At 39.5% G+C, this 19,672-nt stretch overlaps 1 protein-coding gene across 13 annotated transcripts in view; it reads left to right on the top strand.

Annotated features, from left to right (window-relative positions):
• Positions 1–19,672, top strand: part of Prlr (prolactin receptor) — a 180,204-nt gene that overhangs the window by 66,497 nt on the left and 94,035 nt on the right. Inside the window, exon 1 of one of the 13 annotated variants that reach the window (XM_042261429.2) lies at positions 16,569–16,651. The exons of the other annotated variants lie outside the window; for them this stretch is intronic. The gene's annotated coding sequence lies outside the window, so the exon portion shown is untranslated. Of the gene's footprint in view, positions 1–16,568; positions 16,652–19,672 lie in introns of those variants that run through there. 13 annotated transcript variants of the gene reach the window in all.

Genomic DNA, 19,672 nt, shown 5'->3' with positions numbered 1-19,672 from the left:
ACACGGTGGCTTTCGTGTTACTGTGTAAGCTAGAGTTGTTCTCGTTATTATTTGTTTATTCTTTGATTCCCTGATGTGTCATTTTTACTGCCGTGTCTAAGATATTGGAGTGTTCTGCTGTCGTAAATTCTGCAGGATTTCTCCAGGGTGACTTTAGCTCCACTTGAAGACTTATTGCTCCTCTTCAAGTAAGTTCCATCATTCAACACATTCTGGGGTTAAAATGAGGTACCACCTAGATTCAGGACAAGCAGACATAAGCAAGCTGGGAAAACTGGCATTAGATCTACTCTCCAGTGCTTAGGCAAGCCTTCCCTGCTACCTACTACATTTTAAGTTTTCACAAGAACACTGTGGCTGTTTGTCCAGCAATTTATTGCTAGTGCCACAAGAATGCATGGCATGTAGTTAGCACTTCCTATTTATTTCTTTGTGTGTATGTGTTTTTGTTGGTGCACATGTATGGGTGGTGTATGTACCCATGTGTGTGAATGTGGATACATGCCCAGGACTGCTTAATTCTGGCTATGTTTTTCCTTCGCAAAGAAGAAAGATTGCTTAACCTTTTCACTTAAATTTCTCCTCTTGGAATGAACTGCTGTTACTCAGCTCAAAATGTTTTCTATTTTTCCACTGAAATTTTCTTCCATAATAATGTTAGGGTTTTTTTGGTTCAGTTTTTATTTATAATTATTAGCACATACTTTCAAATTAATATAATCCAATGTGATATTTCTATATCTGCATCTATCATTCCTTCATGATGTCCATCCATGTTTCTCCTCCAAACCATTTCTTCTTGTGTTTATTTGCTTATTTGAAAGTATGTTGCCAGACTAGAAAGGTAGTTCACTGGAGGACACTGATTTCTGCCCAAGCCTGAAGACCTGAGTTTGATTCCTGAAACCCACAGTGAAAGGAAAATAACTGGCTCTGAGAGTTATCCTCTGACTTCTACATGTGTCCATGACACATGTGCACCCACACCCACACATCGACATCATACACAGACACAAAAAAATAATAGTGATTTTAAATATATTGACTGACTTACAAACATTCAGGATTTTTTTTTTGGTAGGCTTTGTGATATTGACTCCTAATTTAATTTGACTTTGGTTATAGCATATTGTATTTCAACTCATTGACATTTTCTGAAATATAGTCTCTAGGTGTGACGCCGTTTTCGGTGTCAGCTTATCGCAACCTAGAATCAACTGAAAAAAGAATTTTGATTGAAAGAATTGTCTGAATCAGACTGGCCTGTGGTCAAGTCTTATGAGAGACTGTCTTGATTGCTAACTGGGGCTCAGGAAGTCACTGCAAGCAGTACCATTCATTGGTCAGGGGACCCTAAGCTGTAGAGAGAAACGAGGTGACAGCGTGGAGGCAGGCCACAGGGGTGCTTGTGCCTCTCGGCTTTGTCCATGGATGTCATGTGACAAGCTGCCTTGCGTTCCTGCTTTGGCTTCCCCTCAACAATGGACCATAACCTGGAACTGTAAGAGACTCAACTCTCTCCTCCTGCAAGCTGCTTGTTTGTCGGGATGTTTTATCACAACAACAAAAAATTTAAACCAAGGCACAAGTTGTGTTCTGTCTGAGCGCATATCACAAATGCACTATTACCTGTTGTAGTCTGAAAATGTCAATAGAGTATTGTTTGTTAGTTGGGTTATTATGTCCTTCCTAATTTTTTAGTTCTTTATTTTAATTAAACCAGTGCCAAAAAAAAAAATGTGTCCATTAAAAACCGATGTCCCAGGCCAAAATGTACAAATGGAATCCAAAGGAGCAGTGTCCCGGGCCTACACTTCTGCATGAGTAGTCACAGCTCTCCTGAGATCTTTTGACAAGGTCATTTCATCATGCTTTCTCCCCACGGAAGCCATCTTGGGGTTAGTGGTTACTCTCACCATATCTGTTTTCGTCTTGACTCCAAACTTAATCTTCGTCCTCTTTGGGTCCAGATCCTCAGACTTTAAAAGTAGCTTCAAGCTAAGGAAAGGTCATTTAAAAAAAAAAAAAAAAAAACTTCCATCTCACTGAAATGGACAGTCCAGGAGTAAAGCAGCCAGGCTCTGAAATTTCAGGACCAACTGAAAGGTCATATGAACATCTTCACTGGCTGTTGTCCATCATCACACACCTGAAAATGCAGTCCCAAAAAATGTGGACTGTTCATGCACATACAAAGTTTGGAAAAGAAGAGGGCAATATGAAGGGGCCTGAGTGCCGATCACCAAAAGTCAGCACAATAAAAACAACCAATAGTGAGTATTTAACATGAGAATTCAATTTAGTAGATGTTTTAAAGAGACAGAGTACCAGCGTCCGATTCTCCTTTTAAACACCACATGAACAAAAACTGTATTTTAAAAGGATTGAGGGAAAAGGAAAAAAAAAAAGAATATCTAAAATATCGTATGAACCCCCCCCCATATCTTCCTGATAAACTTTAATAACATCTTTCTCCATTCCAATAATTCTCTGACTTTCAAAGAGAAGCCTGAGTGATTTCACTGAAACTCCCTGTCTCAGATACTGAATCTTTGGATTTCTTGGGATGTGCCAGCATTTTCAATTTGAAGTGAATTGAACTGTTGTCCTGTTCAAGGACTTGCGTTTAACGCAGTCTCTTTCTTTCTTACACACTAAATCCATGGGGGACTGTTTTGTTCCTTGATTCTTGGGTTTACCTTTCCTAAGTTTTTTGTTTGCATGTTTCATCAGATGTGAAAATAGTAGGTTAACATCCATAGTGATTTGCATTTTAATCTTTGTCCTTTAAGTTTTGGCAATTTGTTGTTTGGAAGTTATTTGTATTTTGATACTATTAGATGAATGTAGATTTTTATTCTCATGATTAATTAACCTTTTATTATTAGTAAAACTTGCTGTTTATAACTGACAATACTTCCTGCATTTTTTAACTTATCTGATATTAGATATAACTCTGTCAGCTTTCTTTTGGCTAATGTTTTGATGATGTGATCTTTTTCTATTACTTTATTTTTAGTCTCCTACTTTCTTTCGGACTATTTAATCCACTTACAGTTAATGTAATTACTGGATTTTTAAATTTTACATCTGCCTCTCACAATTGCTTTTACTTCTGCCACTTCTGTTCTTTTTAATCTTTTTGCTTTTTTTAAAATGTTAATCAATGCCCATGTTTTATTATTCTCTTTGTTCAATTTACTGCCTTGTTAATTAGGTCTCTACTGTAATTCTCTGAGAATTATACTTTGCCTCTTTAACTTGTTACAATTTACTTTAAATTGCTCTTTTGTTTTACTTTGTATCTGCCCTGAGAACTCCTCCGAGGAACTAGTTTATGCTAGGGTACAGGCTACCACCAAGCTACAACCCTAGCCTGTTAAGTTATAATGAATAATGTAACTAGCTTGCAATAACCTAATGTCATTACAAATATTTCTGGGCTTTCTATAAACGTTATAACGTCATATATGTATGTATGTATATATATATATATATATATATACATATACATATATATATGTTGTTTGGAAGTTATTTGTATTTATATATACATACACATATATATACAAAATATATATGTGTGTGTATATATACATACAAAATATATACATACATATATATATGTATATTGCTAAAGCCACAAGATATTGTTGTATTAAATCACCAATGTATATTGAAATTTACCAAACATTTACTCTTTCTGATTATTTTTATTTCTTCTGATGCTATCATCTTTCATCCTTCTGTGACCACAATCTCCTACTTACAGGACTCTTATTGCATTTTTCTTTCATTCAGAGCTGTGTTTTCTGAGTTTAAGTACAGGTACTCCTCTGTGGGAATATGAAACTTGAGTTATTGCCATTTAAGATTCAGTCACTTTGGCAGGCCAGCACAATTGGATGTCCTGAAATCCCAGAGCATTTATTTCACTCTGTATCTGTCCCTGCTCCAAAACAAATTTCCCAAAAGCAAAAGAACAGAGGCCATTATCAAAATCATCTCACTTCATTCCTTCTTCCTCTAGAATCTTGACTGCTCAGAACAATTCTAGAGCTTTTAAAAAGATAGAAATGATAGATAGATAGATAGATAGATAGATAGATAGATAGATAGATAGATAGATAGATAGATAGATGATAGTTACATAGACAGACAAATGATAGTAGTTGGTAGTAGCAGTGATGATGTGAATATGAAACAAGCAACTCTATCTTGGCTTAGAAGTAGAATTTGTCTTCCCATACAAAATGATTTATAGCATTGAATTTATTATCATAAAACATCCTTGAATGTTATGCAATGCAGACAGCCAATACTCAGTGTACATAGAAGACAAAACCACTCTTTATTATTCATTTAATGGCGAGTATTAGGCACCATGTTTGATCACAAACTTCTAGAATGATAGTACTGAGATGCCAATGACTGCTTGCTAGTCAATACATAACCCTCAATTATGAAAGCCCTACAATGCAGCCATTATTTTATGTCTCACAATTTGTATTCATTACAGGTTTAATTTAAGAATTTTAAAAAATAAGGCAGGGCTAGGATTGCAAGCCTGTAATGACAGGTACCTGGGAGGTTGAAGCTGGAGAAATGGAAGGTCAAGATTTCCCAGGATATGCAATGAGCTCGAGGCCAATCAGAGCAACTAAGTAATTCCTTGTCTCAAATAAAAAATAAAAGAGAGGTGTGGGTATGTAGCTCTGCAATCTAATGCTTGCCTAGCATGGTTGAGACCTTAGGCTCAACCTCAGTACAAAGTAGAAAGAAGGGGACTGGAGAGATGGCTCAGCGGTTAAGAGCACTGACTGCTCTTTCAGAGGTCCTGAGTTCAATTCCCAGCACCCACATGGCAGCTCACAACTGTCTGTAACTCCAAGATCTGACACACTCACACAGACATACATACAGGCAAAACACTAGTGTATATAAAAGAATAATAAATAAAAATTTTTTAAAAAAAGTAGAAGGAAGGAAGGGAGGTACGGAGGGACGTAGGAATGTAGGGAGAGGGGGGGAAGGAGTCTATATCTGTCTATGTCTGCTCATATGAAGTTCTGAAACTTTATCTAATATTTTTCTTCACGATTAAAATGAGAACATTGAACAGTAATACACTGAACATCTGAAGCTATGGGATTTGAGGAAAATCAACCTAAAGGCTCACTTACCCAGGCAATTTGAATCACTTGCTTAACTCTGGCCTCTTAAATCTAAATGGATGTGGGAAAGGAAAGGAGTTGATAAAAACTGAGATAAGACTATTGAGAAAGTAATAGGTTCCATAGTTACCATCATGAATTATCTTTCCCAAGAGTTTCTTTTATGGACATTGTCCTCTTATAACCCAGACCCAATACACAGGCCAGTCTATCCAAAGCAGAGCTGACTGTGGCTGGGAATTTTGTAAATATTGTAAAGACTTTACAAGTCTAAAACACATACAAAACAATGTGGAATTAAATTCTGTGAGGCAGGACTATAAAGCCTTAGACAACAATTCATATTTATTTAGAGAAACTAGACCGAGGCAAAACAAACAAAAGAAATGGATGTGGGAGGTCCCATCCTAGTGTCCTAAAGCATATTTTCTTCCATCTCCTATCTTAGCCTTGGTAAACAGAGCTCTAAATTTTTATTTACAACAGATACATAAATGTGAAAGGGTGTCATTTTTAACTGTGGACCATCAAACACTCCAGTGTGTAAAGAAATCAGTGTTACCAAGCAAACGCTTGAAAGATTTTCTAACAGAATTTATCTAAGGAGACTGACTATACCAAGTTACAGGGTTCTCTTCTTAGAGAGCATGATTTCACTTCTGAGTTCATTACAGGGCAGCCTTGTCCTGTTTTGTCTTGTCTGTTCTTATCATATTTACATAAATACTATCAAGACAAAATAGCTCTGTTCTACATACTCTCTGACACTTAGCCTCTATATATTTTGCCGTAAGACTTAGACTTTTCTGCAAACTCTGTAGTTATACCAACATGAGACCTTCAATACCTTCGCTAAGCTTGAATCATGGTATGTTTCCAAGGATCAAAGCTAACCAGGCAATCATTATACTTTTGTCAGCACAGGGTATGATCCCTAGGGATGAAGTAAATGAAGTAGTCTTAAACCTTTGCAACAGATCTGAGTTGCAATACATATTCCAATCCACAACTCATAAAGAAGATGGTTGTTAAAGGAGGAATCATTTTTGCCAGAAAAGAAAAGCTTCTCGGTACAGCAACTTGGTCTCTCCTCTAGTACTGTCGGTATAATGCATAGAACTTGTGAAAAGGTGAGCCATTTGGATGGTCAAGAATGACTTTAGAGAGAATCTAGACTATGCAGCTATGTGAGGTCAAGAGTGCATAGTCAGTATTTTATCCCAGATGAGTTCCTGAGCTTCTCATTGCTAGAGCAGGGTGCTGGAATGATTTGGGCAGGGGCAAGCTGAAGGCTGGAGGAAGGGAAGTACACATAAGGACGGCCGTGTCTCCCTAGAAGCTGATAGTAGAATTCTCATGGGGTTCTAAGTCTTCACGCTGTAGAAATCATTAGAAACTAGTTTATGAAGCATTTAGTAAAGTTATGTAAACAGTCCATTAACTGACATTTCAAAACACAAAAGACTCTTATTTCCCTTTGCCTAATGAATTCACTGCTCTAAATCAGAGGGTTAAGTTGGAAATTTATAAATCATCTATAATTACTCTCTCTTCCCCACTCATTACATCCAGTCCATTAGCAAATCTTACTGCTTTTTATTTGAAATGTATAACAAACTCCTCCATTTTACCAGTCCCACTGCCTCAAAACCTAATATTGTTTCTAAACTGGGAGCTGTTAGGTCTCACGGGCAGTCCAAACATCCAGACATGAGCCTCAGCTGTGTCTCCAAGTGTCTAAGTGTCTCACAATTGAAGGTCTCATGTTGGTATAACTACAGAGTTTGCAGAAAAGTCTAAGTCTTATGGCAAAATATATAGAGGCTAAGTGTCAGAGACACTTAGAGAAACTCAGGGTTTCTAGCAGTTAGATAAAGCCAGGGCTCCTCAGGAACTTGTGAAACTGGTTCCCATCTGCCTAAAGGAGTCAATTTCCTTACCTCTGGCAGAAGGAACAGATGGTTCCATTGATATATACTTGTGGTTGGGTATGAAAGCCCAGGCCATTCTTCACGCTCCTTCAGCCCCTACTGAAATGTACTTGTTACACATTACAAAGTCCACACCAGTCTCCCCAGGCTTCCGTCCTCGCCATATCTATTTGTTCTCTTTATACCAGCAAGGATTTCCCCCCTGCCCCAGCTAGTCTCACTACACTCTCACGCTATCTCTCTTTATCCTCACCGCTCTCCCAATCTGCTATTCTTCCTTGTCTCGTTGAACAGCCCTGGCCATGTCCTGTCTGCTTCCTTTTCTCTCTACTCTCTCTTATTCACAATAAAAACCTTACCCTTAACCATACCATAGAGAAGTCATATCAATGATTTCTTTACTACACCACTTGCAAACAGGAAGCTCCCCCAAGAATTTGGTTCCAAATTTTCTACTAGTAAGCAATTCATAAATATTCAATTTACACTTGCATGAATGGACTTCCCATCTGTATAGAACCATAGAAACTTGAAATTTAAAAAGCTAGGAAAGTGTGTAACTTGAGGAATAGCTATAAACTTTCTTTGATATTTTAATAGAAATCAATTGACGTGTAGAACACACAGATTTTGTATAGTCAAATATACCTCCAGGTGGCAGTTACTGTATCTCTTGCAATTTGCCTTGCGAATTCCACTCTAGTGATGCCACAAACAGAACTAAGAAGACATAGTCCTCCCTTTTTCCTCTCATGTTCAGTGTAAGCCAGTGATGACAGTGAAGGACACTGCATCCCATCTCTGTGCCACACCCCGCCTGCTCCTCTAGGAATGGTAGCATCTGGGTCCTCTGATTTCTACTCTTCAGAAAAATCAATACCCACATCATATTGGTGACCTTTCCAAAAGCTCAAGGAGGCTGACAAAAAGGCAAAATTGCTCCCAGGGAGCCCCAGTTGCCGAGGAAACCGGTTCCATAAGACCTGGCAGGAAGTACAGGCATGTCAATGCGTTCCGGGTGCCTGTGACTACCGCTGTCCTGTGCACTCCCCTACGGCTTGAGTGGCAGTGCCTCTTAAAACAGTTTATTGTTTGCCAGCCAAGTGTTGCCATGGAACCAGGGTAGAAGAAACTGCTCGTTAGACATAGGGACTTAGCATGTAGAGAGGTGGCTTCTGAATCCCATCCTACTGCCAGTAGGCTGCTCACACAGGCAGGCTCTACCCCTCTGTGGTCTCCCATTTTTCCCCAGGGACATGGAAGGCCTGGACCCACGCATTTTGGACACTGCTCAGCTCCCCATCCTCTTGTATTTGAGAAGCATCACATTCCAAGGCTATAGTGCAGAACCAGCAATCTCAAAGGTTATGCTTGCAATTATGTACTTGACACTCTTAAACACTTTAATCAGAAAGAAATATGGTAAAATTCATTTGTATTCTGCTTTTGTATTTCTGATTATTTTAAATGGAAAAAATACATATACATACATATATACTCAATATATGGAGGAAAGAATTTTAAAAGATATCCAAGAGTCCAGATAGCTTCTTTGATTAGTGATAGGTTTGATTTCTATGAATTTGGGCTACTCAAACTGTAGTTATTTTTTGGAGTGTGTCTAGAAGTTAAGATACTATATGCTCTGATGGAAAAGTGAGCTGAAATGGAAGCTTATAAAGTCGTGATACTAAGGAATATGGATTTTGTTACATCATAATAATAGCAGAGCCAGAACTTCTCCCACCTCAATCATGGACAAGCTTCTTGTTATGAGAAGGAGAATATGTTGTCAAACCTTTTGAAAAATGTTAGAAACACATGCCTAGGAATTTTCTCATATGCAAAATTCACTGAGCTTTTTGTTGTGACCATCTACCCCATCCACAGAAAAATAAGATTAGGTGCTAAATCCACGGCAGCTCAAGCTTTGGAACCTTGGAAAATTGGCTTCAGAAACAACCTCCTGGCACACCCCATGTTTCTCTTTCTCACAAGAGTTTTGGAATTTAGGATTAGGGTCAACAGTGATTTTTTTTTTAAGTCTCACAAGGCAAAGAGTCTGTTTCTTGCAAAACTCTCTTCTGTGCAAGTTTGGTTCTCCAGCATGGATCCAGACTGCCAAGAATGCTGGCTCTGCCTAGTTCTTCATTAGCCAAGTCAGGGGATGGTCAAGGCATTTATCCAGATGAGCGGAGCCAACCCCACCCACTCAGAAAAACCAAGATGAGTTTGCCTGGTAGAGCAAGGGGCCTCACTGACTACAGGGTGTTACTACATCTATCATGACTGATGCTACAGCCAGTTATGTCACGAGAAAACCTTTGATAACTCCATCTAGCCATTCCCTTGCTTTCTTCCTTCGCTTTTCTTCTGTGGTTACAACCATCATTGAAAAATAAAGTTATGTCGGTAGCTTTTTGAATATGCCTTAAGAGATTAGCATTGATTGTGTCCTTTTATAGAATGATGGCTCCACAGAGAGGTCTCTTCCATAGCATTAATCAGTGGTCATGTGAACGGGCACTCAGCCATAGAGCCTATCTCTTTGCAAGCAGGCCATACTGAGATCAGACAACATCAAAGTTGGAATGAAGTTGCCACTTTCACAATTAGGAGTAAAGGGAAAGTATACTCTGTAGGAGTAATATTACTTTTGAGGATTATACAGGTAGCTAGGTGTGCAAACAAGCTTAGAATGTTGGCTGTTCTGGCAACATATCAAAATTCTCCTCTGATGTATGACACAAGAAACACAACCCGGCCGGGCGTTGGTGGCGCACGCCTTTAATCCCAGCACTCGGGAGGCAGAGCCAGGCGGATCTCTGTGAGTTCGAGGCCAGCCTGGACTACCAAGTGAGTCCCAGGAAAGGCACAAAGCTACACAGAGAAACCCTGTCTCAAAAAACCAAAAACCAAAAAAAAAAAAAAAAAAAAAAAAAAAAAAAAAAAAAAGAAACACAACCCATAGCCTCCAAAGAAAGATCTTGGATTCATCAGGTATGTGCATGCATGCATGTGAGCGTGTGCGTGCGTGCGTGCGTGCGTGAGAGAGAGAGAGAGAGACAGACAGACAGACAGACAGACAGAGGCAGAGATACAGAAACAAAGGAAAAGTAATATTTTTGGTTGCTAGTTATATAGTCTCTATCACAACACACCCGTCATTGTAGCATGAAAACATCTAAAACTCACATGAATGGGAATGGCTGTGCTCCAATAAAACCATTAATAAAAACAGAAATGTGAATTTTGTGCAGCTTTCATGTGCTATGAAATAGTATTACATTTTGAGGGTTTTTTTTTTTTTTCAACATTTCAACACCATAAAAACCATTCCTGGCTCTTGGTGGACTGGATTTTGCCTAGGGCAATAGTTTGCCTGGTGTCGAGTAACACATCCAGCCCAGGAGAGAATAAGTTGTATACCCTATCCTCTGCTCAACCTCTCTACCTCTGTAGCTGACTCAACAACTTCACATTTCCTTTTCAGGGGGCTCTGTCACCTTACACTGTGAACTTAGTTCCTGTGCCTCTCATCTCAAACATGCTTTATGTCTTAAGAACTCACCCTAGCAGTCAATAGATGATGAGGCTCCTTCAGAGCACAGCTCTTCCGAGAAAGGCAGATTTGGTTGTAAATGTCATAGTGAGGACTGATGAGCAAATCTTACTCTGAACATGACTCTGTGACTCTGTGGCTGCAGTAAAAGGAAACATTTCCATTTGCCTGTAAACAACTGTTGCGAGGGATTTGCTACATTCCTTGAGTCAGCTGCAGCTCTGCAGAAGCCTGGATTTTTTAGCCTACTAACAGCCAAGCTTTCTTTCCTACTGGCCCTGTGTATGTGTGTCAGTAGGGTGAAAGGCACTCTGGGTGAGAAGAAGCAGATGAAGGCCATTGTTTTATTCTATCTTGAATACAGGCGGTAAGGGTAAGTGTAAGCCAAGGCAGAAACGCTTTTCCCTAGCCTGTGGTTTGAGTGTTCCCTCTACAAATCTTGTTGAAATTTTATATCCTCTGTGATAGTGTTGTTAGGTGGCCCTTAAGTGGTGATGAATTAAGTCACCAGATCTCTTGCTTCATGAATGTCTGTATTATGGGGAATGGGTTATTCAGCATGGAAAGAACTTTGATAAGAAAGGGAAGTCTCTCTCTACACCCTTGCTCTAACTCCAAGAGTCTTTCTCTGTCCCACCAGCCAGCTCCCAAATAATGACACAGAGACTTATTATTAATTATAAAAGCTCAGCCTATAGCTTAGGCTTGTTTCTAGCTAGCTTTTATAACTTAAATTAACCCATTTCTATTTTAATCTATGCTTTACCATGTGGCTTTTTAACTTTCTTTCATTCTGTATGTCCAACTCCCTTCATGCCTCATTGGCATCTCCCCCTGCACCTCGATTATCTTCTCCTACTTCCTCTCTCTGCCCAGAAGTCCCACCTATACCTCCTACCTAGCTATTGGCCATTCAGCTCTTTATTACACCAATCACAGCAATTTATCTTCTACAGTGTACAAATGTCCCACAACACCTATCCTCTCTCTGTCGCATAAGGTTACCTGCCCTTCTACACCAGATGACACAACATTTGTCACACCCCATAGCCATTAGACAAACAAAAAGTTGCCATTGTTCTCCAGGTTTTTATAGTAGTAGATAAAATAGACTAAGACATATTTTGGTTTGGATTTTATTGTTGTATTTTTGGTTTGTTTTGGTTCCTTGACTGGCATACCCTCAGACAAAAAGAGATGGTTTCTCTGGAAGCCAGAAGAAAGCCACAACAATGACTTTGGCTTAGAGCTGCTACAGCAGAACCATAAGAGGATTACTGGAGCCCTAATCCAGACCTCTTCCATATATAAGATGTCTCCAAAATCAACTGCTATTGTTCACACAATTCCATAGAACATGACATCTCTTTAAAATTCTTGATAGTAATGTAGTGTAGGGCCTATTAGATATAGTTACCAAGACTTTGAGTTGCAAGTGGCAGAAACCAAAAGCAAAATCAAAGAGACACATAAGGAAATGACCACATTACCTCTAAATTCAGAAACAACCACAAGTTCTTCTTCAAATACAATCTCATGTAGTGTAAGCATGCCATCACTTTCCCTTCTCTTCCCTCTCTGCTTTTCTTTGAGTTGGCATCTTCCTGTGGAAAGTCAGACAGGCTCTAGCCTTCCTAGGCTCATAGGATCTTTACAGCTCACAGTCTCAAAAGGCAGAAAAAAAGATTTTAATCTCAACATCTATCCCAGTGGACAGGATTCTCTGTCCCTGCTTCAATCATTGTTCATTTTCAGATCCACCAATGGATGGCAAAGGACAGAACACTGGATGACATCAGGATCTCATGTCCACCATTTTGGAAGTGGGTGACGTGAAATAACCAAGGGGAAAGGGGGAGTTGTGAAAAAAAGAGGGACAGGTGCACAGCTTAAAGTGGTACACACACCAGCCAGTCCCTGTATTTAAAGGAATGTGGCTTTTGAAAACAGAACCCACCCCATGAATTATCAGATACATCTGGCCACTTCTTTATGCCTTCATTCTGGGGCCTTCTGTCTTCCCTGGTGAAGCACTGAAGTAATAATATAAATAAAAATGAGTAGATTGATGTTATTATGAGAGTTTGTTTTAAAATAAAATTCAGTTTGACTTTTGCTTACTATAACTCTGCCTTTTGTTTCCACCTGGAATATCACAGCAAGGAGGCCTTTGTTACTTGAGGGTCCCTTGACTATGTACTTCACAGCATCCAAAACTGTAAAAAGAAGAAAGCATTCTTTAGAAATTTCTCAGTCCTAAGTATTCTGTAAAAAGAGTACTACATAGACTGAGGTTACTGAGCTACCTGCACAGGGTGCTGGCAAGTCTCTTCCACTAGAAGACAGGGATAAGTGTGTGTATCTTCCTCTGCTCTTAGAAGGATTCAAAACGCAAAGTCCTTGATGCCAACACCAGTTGTCACTGTTTCACAGAAGGCTGCCTTCCCTCAGACAAAAGGACCATCGCTTTCAGCCCAACCCTCGGGTCCTCTGAATACTCAAAAGCATGAAGCTAACAGAGAGCCTTATGCCACGGTGAGGACAGAGCCAAGTACAACATTAGACACCTATAATCCCAGCACTCACTCAGAAGCCTGAGGCTTTTAATTTAAGAGAGATGAGTAGCCAGTGCAGGTAGGGAAGAGTTCTAAGGGTTTGCTGTCACTTCCTCCTCTCCCCTTCCTTCCCCCCTCCTCCTCCCCTTCCTCCATCTCCTCTTCTTCTTCCTCCTTTGATGCTTTTGCTGGACACAGAGTTCCACTATGGAGTTTAAGCTAGCCTGGAACTTATAGTCCTCTTGCTTCTGCTTTCAAAGGGCCAGGGCTGTTGGCATACACTGCCATGTCTGCCTGCTAATTGACCAGTCTGACTTTAAATTGGCACATACAACTGTTTGCATTTGTTGAGTGCACATGTTGTTTTGAAGCACGTACACATTGTAGAATGACTAGCTCTACTGTGTATCACCTCAGTTTTATGGTGAGAATATTTTTTACTAATCGCCAACATGGTTATACCATGTTTCCTGAATGTATTCCCTCTTATAACTAAAATCTTGTGCCCTGTGATCAGCATCTCTATACCAACCCCAGGGCCTGGTAAGCACAATCGTACTCCTCTCCCGCCATGAGCTCAGTAGCTTTACATTCTCCATAGGAATGAGATAATCTTATTGCTTTCAGTGTCTGTCTTACTTTACTTAACACAATGTCCTCTGGGTTCATTCATGTTATCCATGTGACAGGATTTTCTTCTTTCTGTGACTGAATAGTATTCCACTGGGTCTGCATACCCCATTTTTATTATCCATGTATCCACAGTGGACCACTGGGCTACACTTTAGCTACTACTATCTCTTTGCAATGCTGACTCTATTTACTTTTAATGTATACTGGCGGTGGGATACCTGGACTAGGTAAATTGTCTCCTTTTAAGTGTTTGGGGGAGCTTTCTATTATTTTTCACAGTGGTTGTACTAATTTACATTTCTACCAGCGATGTGCAAGGGTCCCCCTTCCCCTATACCCTCAGCAGCACTTGCATATTTTGTCTTTTCATAAGAGCTATTCTAGCAAGTAAGGTTGTATCCCATTGGAATTTTGACTTGCAGCTCCTCAATAATTATGAAGTTGAACATTTTTTGACACACATACTAGCCATTAGTATATTGTCTTTGGGGAAATGTGTATTCAAAAAATTTATCCATTTTGAGATGTTTCTTTGTTACTAGGTTGCTTTGTTCCTTGTGTATTTTGAACATTAAACCCTCATCTGATGTATAATTTTCCCGTTCTTTAGATTTGTTTCCTCATTATTGTTTGTGCTTTTTTCATTTTAAAGCAATCCTATTTGTCTACCCTTTCTTTGTCCGCTGGCATTTGGAAGAGATTTGCTAAGACCCAGTGCTGGTTTGAAAAGCATCGCACCAACTGCTCGGTTGAAAATATACAGCCCACAGATGCAAGGCGAGAGGCAGGCAAGCATGCAGGAGACCTGTGTGGTCTCCAGAGAAATGATCATCCCTTAGACCAGGATGGTGCTATGGATGAAAGTGAGAGGATTTGTTCATCAGAAAAGAAAGCAGGATTTCACCAGTTTTAGCCAAAAAGGTGGAAGAAAAGAAAGGGGAAAAGTCAAGGATAACATCAAAGCTTTTTGTTCTGAGAAACTGGAGTAAAAATAAACATTTTTTTTACATTTACATTTACATTTTTTATTTTTATTTTTATAGCTCACATAAGAGTGAACTATATTTCTGTGACAGTTAAAATAAACACATGGGTATTCTGAAGTATGGCTTAAAACATTATTAAATTAAAGCCATGAACTGTCATTATTCTGCCTATGCAAGCAATGTGCAAAAATGCATGCATATGTGTTTTTTAGAATACTAATATATATACCTAGAAACTATTTGCAAAATCATGAATTCTTTTCTGTTTATGAATGAATTAGAATCATACCTGTTAGTCACTGTATTGGTTATATTAACGTAACTAATGTATTTTTTAAATCAAATTCAAAAGGCCAGCACCTAAAATCTTGATGTTGTAGTGGGATGGACCTTGGTACTGCAGTCAGGGTATAAAAGTTGTCCCTCTTACAGTTAGACTCTCCAGCATTTCCTTTAGTTGTTTTGGACCTCAGTTCCATAAAAGAAGGTAACAGAAGCCCATGTCACAGACTCTGAGACAGTATCTGCACTCAAGGTGCCCTTGAGAACCAGTGGCTGCCACCAGAAGCTGTTTAATTAAGCAAATATTTGGTCCCAGTTGTATTCTAATTCATACACTTGCTCATGTTCTTCCTTGCTACAAATGGTTGAGGACTTTATTAGCTATGCCCCTTTTGAGCAAAAGTTAAAACCAGTTATCTCAATTTGTTAAATTGTGAAATTAACAAGGAACTCCTGTTACATGTGTCTACAAATTAGCTTTACTCTGTTTCCTGGACACACAATCACCTGAGCATCACAAATGAGCAGGAAAAAAAAAGTGCAATGTAACTCAGGCATGACACAGTAAGTCCATCATTGCTCCTGAGAAAATGGTTTATTAAAAATACCACCCAACAAAGTTTCCTTCATTTTTTTTTTAATTTGGGCTTTTCAAGACAGGGTTTCTTTGTGTAGCTTTGCACCTTTCCTGGAACTCACTCTGTAGCCCAGGCTGGCCTCGAACTCGCAGAGATCTGCCTTCCTCTGCCTCCCAAGTACTGGGATTTAAGGCATGTGCCACCACTGCCTGGCTAAAGTTTTCTTCATATATGAAGTGTATAACCTCAGATTATTCACTTATTGTTGTTGTTTTCTTTTGCGACCAGATATCATGTAGCCCAGGTTGGCCTATAACTCATTATGTAGCCAAGAATGATCTTAATCCACCTACCTCCAACTCTCAGTTGCTAAGATTATAGTCATGTCCCTCCATGATCTATCTATATGAGGTCCTGTATGATGATGGCAATAAATAAATAAATATATAAACAACTAAGAAATAACTATAAACTCTAGACACTGGTATGATTCTGTACCTTAAATTATTTAGGCTTGTGGTACAAGATGTTGGAATCTTTCTTTCCTTAGATGAAAACATTGGACACATGTATTTCTAAAAGGCATTTTCACTTAAGAGCTCAATAATACCATGAGTATTTACCTGGAAACTGTTGCTTCCACTAACGGAGAGAATATATTTACATGTGTTTACCTTAAACTTTGCTGTCCAATTTTGGTGAGCTATAGCTGTCTGAAAATAGCCATACACCCTCTCAGAAGCAAGAAAATTATTTTTAAAACCAATTAAAGAAGTCATTCATTGTATATGACTGACTCTGAGCAGAAACCCCTATGTCAACAGGCTTTGTTGCAGTACCAGTAAAGGGCTTGAACACTGCTTCAGATCTGACCATCATCCTTGGATCTGAAGCATGGCAGTGGGACGGGACAGCTGACTTCCGGCAGCCGGAAGAACGAGTGCATGGTGGTGAGTGTGATGTGTACAGTGCTCAGGATGTGCTGACAGAGACACAGGCAAGAAGCAGACCAGAGTCGGACAATCACAAAGGAAGCATCCTAATCTGAACGAATCAAAGACTCTTAGAAGATAAGTTTTCTCTGTTAACACTTCCCCCCCCCCCACTGTTATGTAATAGCAATCATTCCAGTGTCGCTGATAAAAGCCAGGAAGGCGATTACAATTACTGGCCAGTTTTGCACACAGCTTTTATGTAAACTCAGGTTTCACAGATGAGGGAGAAAAATCTCAGGTCCACAGACCCAGATGGGTGGTTTCAGGACCAATTGTTACAAACCTTTTTGAATGAATTTTCCTCAAAGGAGATGAAAAGACAACGGGACTTCTGAAGACTCTACCTATAATCCAAATTAATAACTCCCCTGGAAAATGATCAAGAAGTGAATGACATGATGGATTTTATAATCTACCAGTTATTTAATGAGTTGCTAGATTTATAATCCAAGAATCACTTAATCTGTGTAGTTTTGAATTGGTGGAATCCCTGCTAATTGCCTTTTCTATCAAAATACAGTCACAATAGCCTCTCTTTATTACATGCTCAGTGAAAGTCAGGTACTTTACATACACAATCTTCTCTCCTCGACTTTAGAGAATGGATATCATTATGTCCATAGTCAAATGAAGGAAACTAAATCCAAAAGGTTATTTCCTAAAAGCCAAACAGCAACTTTATGAAAGAGGTGCAACTTAACTCTGCTAGCAAAAATACACATTGTGTGAGCATGTAGACCCTAACTGACTTCTCTACAGTGTGCCCATAACATCCTATGAGTGAGATAGTAACAATATACAATAATGTTTAGCAACTTGCAAACTAAACAACTACATGTTACATTATCTCCCACACACTATAAACACTCACAGTCAGCCCACAGGCTTAATTAATAAGTAGTGATCTAGACAATTTTCCAAACAACATTTGGACTCATGTGCATTATAGTGGACTTCTGTATTCATTTGTCCCTGAAGCCGCATCACCTCAAAATTAAACTAATTAATTCATTGTATTGTCATGTACAACATTGGCAGTTTGCTTGTGTTCGCCTGTTTTTAAATTTATAATGATATGAAGTCTTAGGTGATTGTGCTTGTTTTTTGTTTACATTTATGATAATAATCTAGGTGGAGGAAACATGTACTAAGTCCCCTAATTCACATGGTATGATTGATGTGTAAATATAGCACAGTCTGCCATAAGTGCCAGCTGTTTGCAAAACATCAGTCTGTTATCTGGCAAGACAGAGCCCCCAATTTTCCTTTTACTCCACCATGAGCCTCCCAATGTCCCTTAGTGTACTTGGTCATGTGTAACTAGATCTTAACGTACCATATGTTTTCTTGAGGCACAGAAATATGCAATTATTTTCATAATAAATCTTGCCAGAGTGAAATAATTAAACATGAGAGGTTGCTGCACCCGGAGTGAATCCAGTTTATAAAAGCTCGTGTAAGGATTGCGATAGTGTGGGCGTGATGGATAGGTAAGGAGAAGAGGCCGTTCAGATGAAGCAAACTGTTTGACCCCTCCAGCATGGTGGTGCCATATACGGTGTTCACACCGGAAAACCGCAAACAGTATTTTCCACCTTACCTTGTTTGTGCTTTGTGTATCCCTGCAAAACATCTTCCTATTAGGATGAACTCAGTCACCTTTTGAGAGCAAACTCCTTGCACCAGTGTGTCCCTGTCACCGGCTGCTTTATAACAAACCACACCAGACTTCATGGTATAAAGCAACGATCGTTTTCTTATGTAGGTCAGGAAATCAGACACAACCCAGCGGCGACTCCTCTGTCTGGTGTGTAATGTCTATGGTCTCGGCTGTGAACGGTCAAAGACTTGGGGCCTGGAATCATTTTTGATGCCTGTCAGGGATGATTCCAAGAAGCTGGGCTTCTTGACAAGGGCAGTTCCATGTCGACTGTCTACGGGGCTGGGCTCTATAACAGCTGGATTCTGAGGAGGAGCACACAGACAGTATGAGGCCTTAGACGGCAGATGGTGCAGAAGCAGCATGCAGGCCTTCTCTCGTCTAGTTTTGGCATTCTCTCAGCATCTCACCTGACTGGTGGAGGAGCCTGGCTTACTTCCTAATGGGAGAATAGCAAGGATATGTTAACAGAACGGCGTTACTCAAATTGACTCGCAGCAATCGCTTGTTCCACAACAGCTGCTGTAGAGCCAGGCAATTCTCAAAGCAGCCAGTGGCTGCTTAGTATTTCAGGTTCCTGCTTCTGTCCTCCTCAGGACCCCACTACCACTGCTGCAGGGCCAAAGGCAGTGTGTAGGACAGCACAGTAACTTCAACAGCACCTCTCAGAAAAGACTTATATCCCTTCTGCCTACGTTTTATGGCTCCTGGAGCCACGCCTAGATTCGGCAAGCAAGTGTGGTCTCGCTGTATACCCAGAAGGAAAGGAAGGAGAGCTAGAAAAGTTGATGAATGGTGATGTTTATGGTAACTTGAAAATATTGCCTGGGTGGCGAAATGTGGAGGTTCCTTTCAAATGTGGAGCTGATTTTTTTGTAATTATTTGAATCAGTTTACACATGCCTGTCACCATCCAGCTAACATGCTTGATGATAACTGCATGTAACACAAGAAGCTAGATCCAGGAGTGTGGACAGCCTCCCCTGAAAGACAAGAAATCACTTGAAATTTCGATGGCCTTCACATGTATCTGCGACCTTAACTCCTGAAGTCACTTACTGTGGTTTGCACACCCTACTGTTAGTGGAAATCTTGTTTCCATAGTCATCATATAGGTTCCCTTTTGTAATTTGTAATACGGCATAGAATGTGTAGCTACAATTAATATGTAATTTCAGGTGGCTACTATTAATTGAGCACTGTCCCAATTAATTTTATTAATAATTAAATCATTTCAATAGTTATCCTGTATCATATTCGGATAGCACTGTTTTTATTTTCATTGATTTAAAATGATATATAGATCTGGCCTGGTG

Source organism: Peromyscus maniculatus, chromosome 15 (assembly GCF_049852395.1).
Source record: "Peromyscus maniculatus bairdii isolate BWxNUB_F1_BW_parent chromosome 15, HU_Pman_BW_mat_3.1, whole genome shotgun sequence".
NCBI classification, from domain to species: Eukaryota; Metazoa; Chordata; class Mammalia; order Rodentia; family Cricetidae; genus Peromyscus; species Peromyscus maniculatus.
This window is presented reverse-complemented; position numbering and strand designations above follow the sequence as displayed.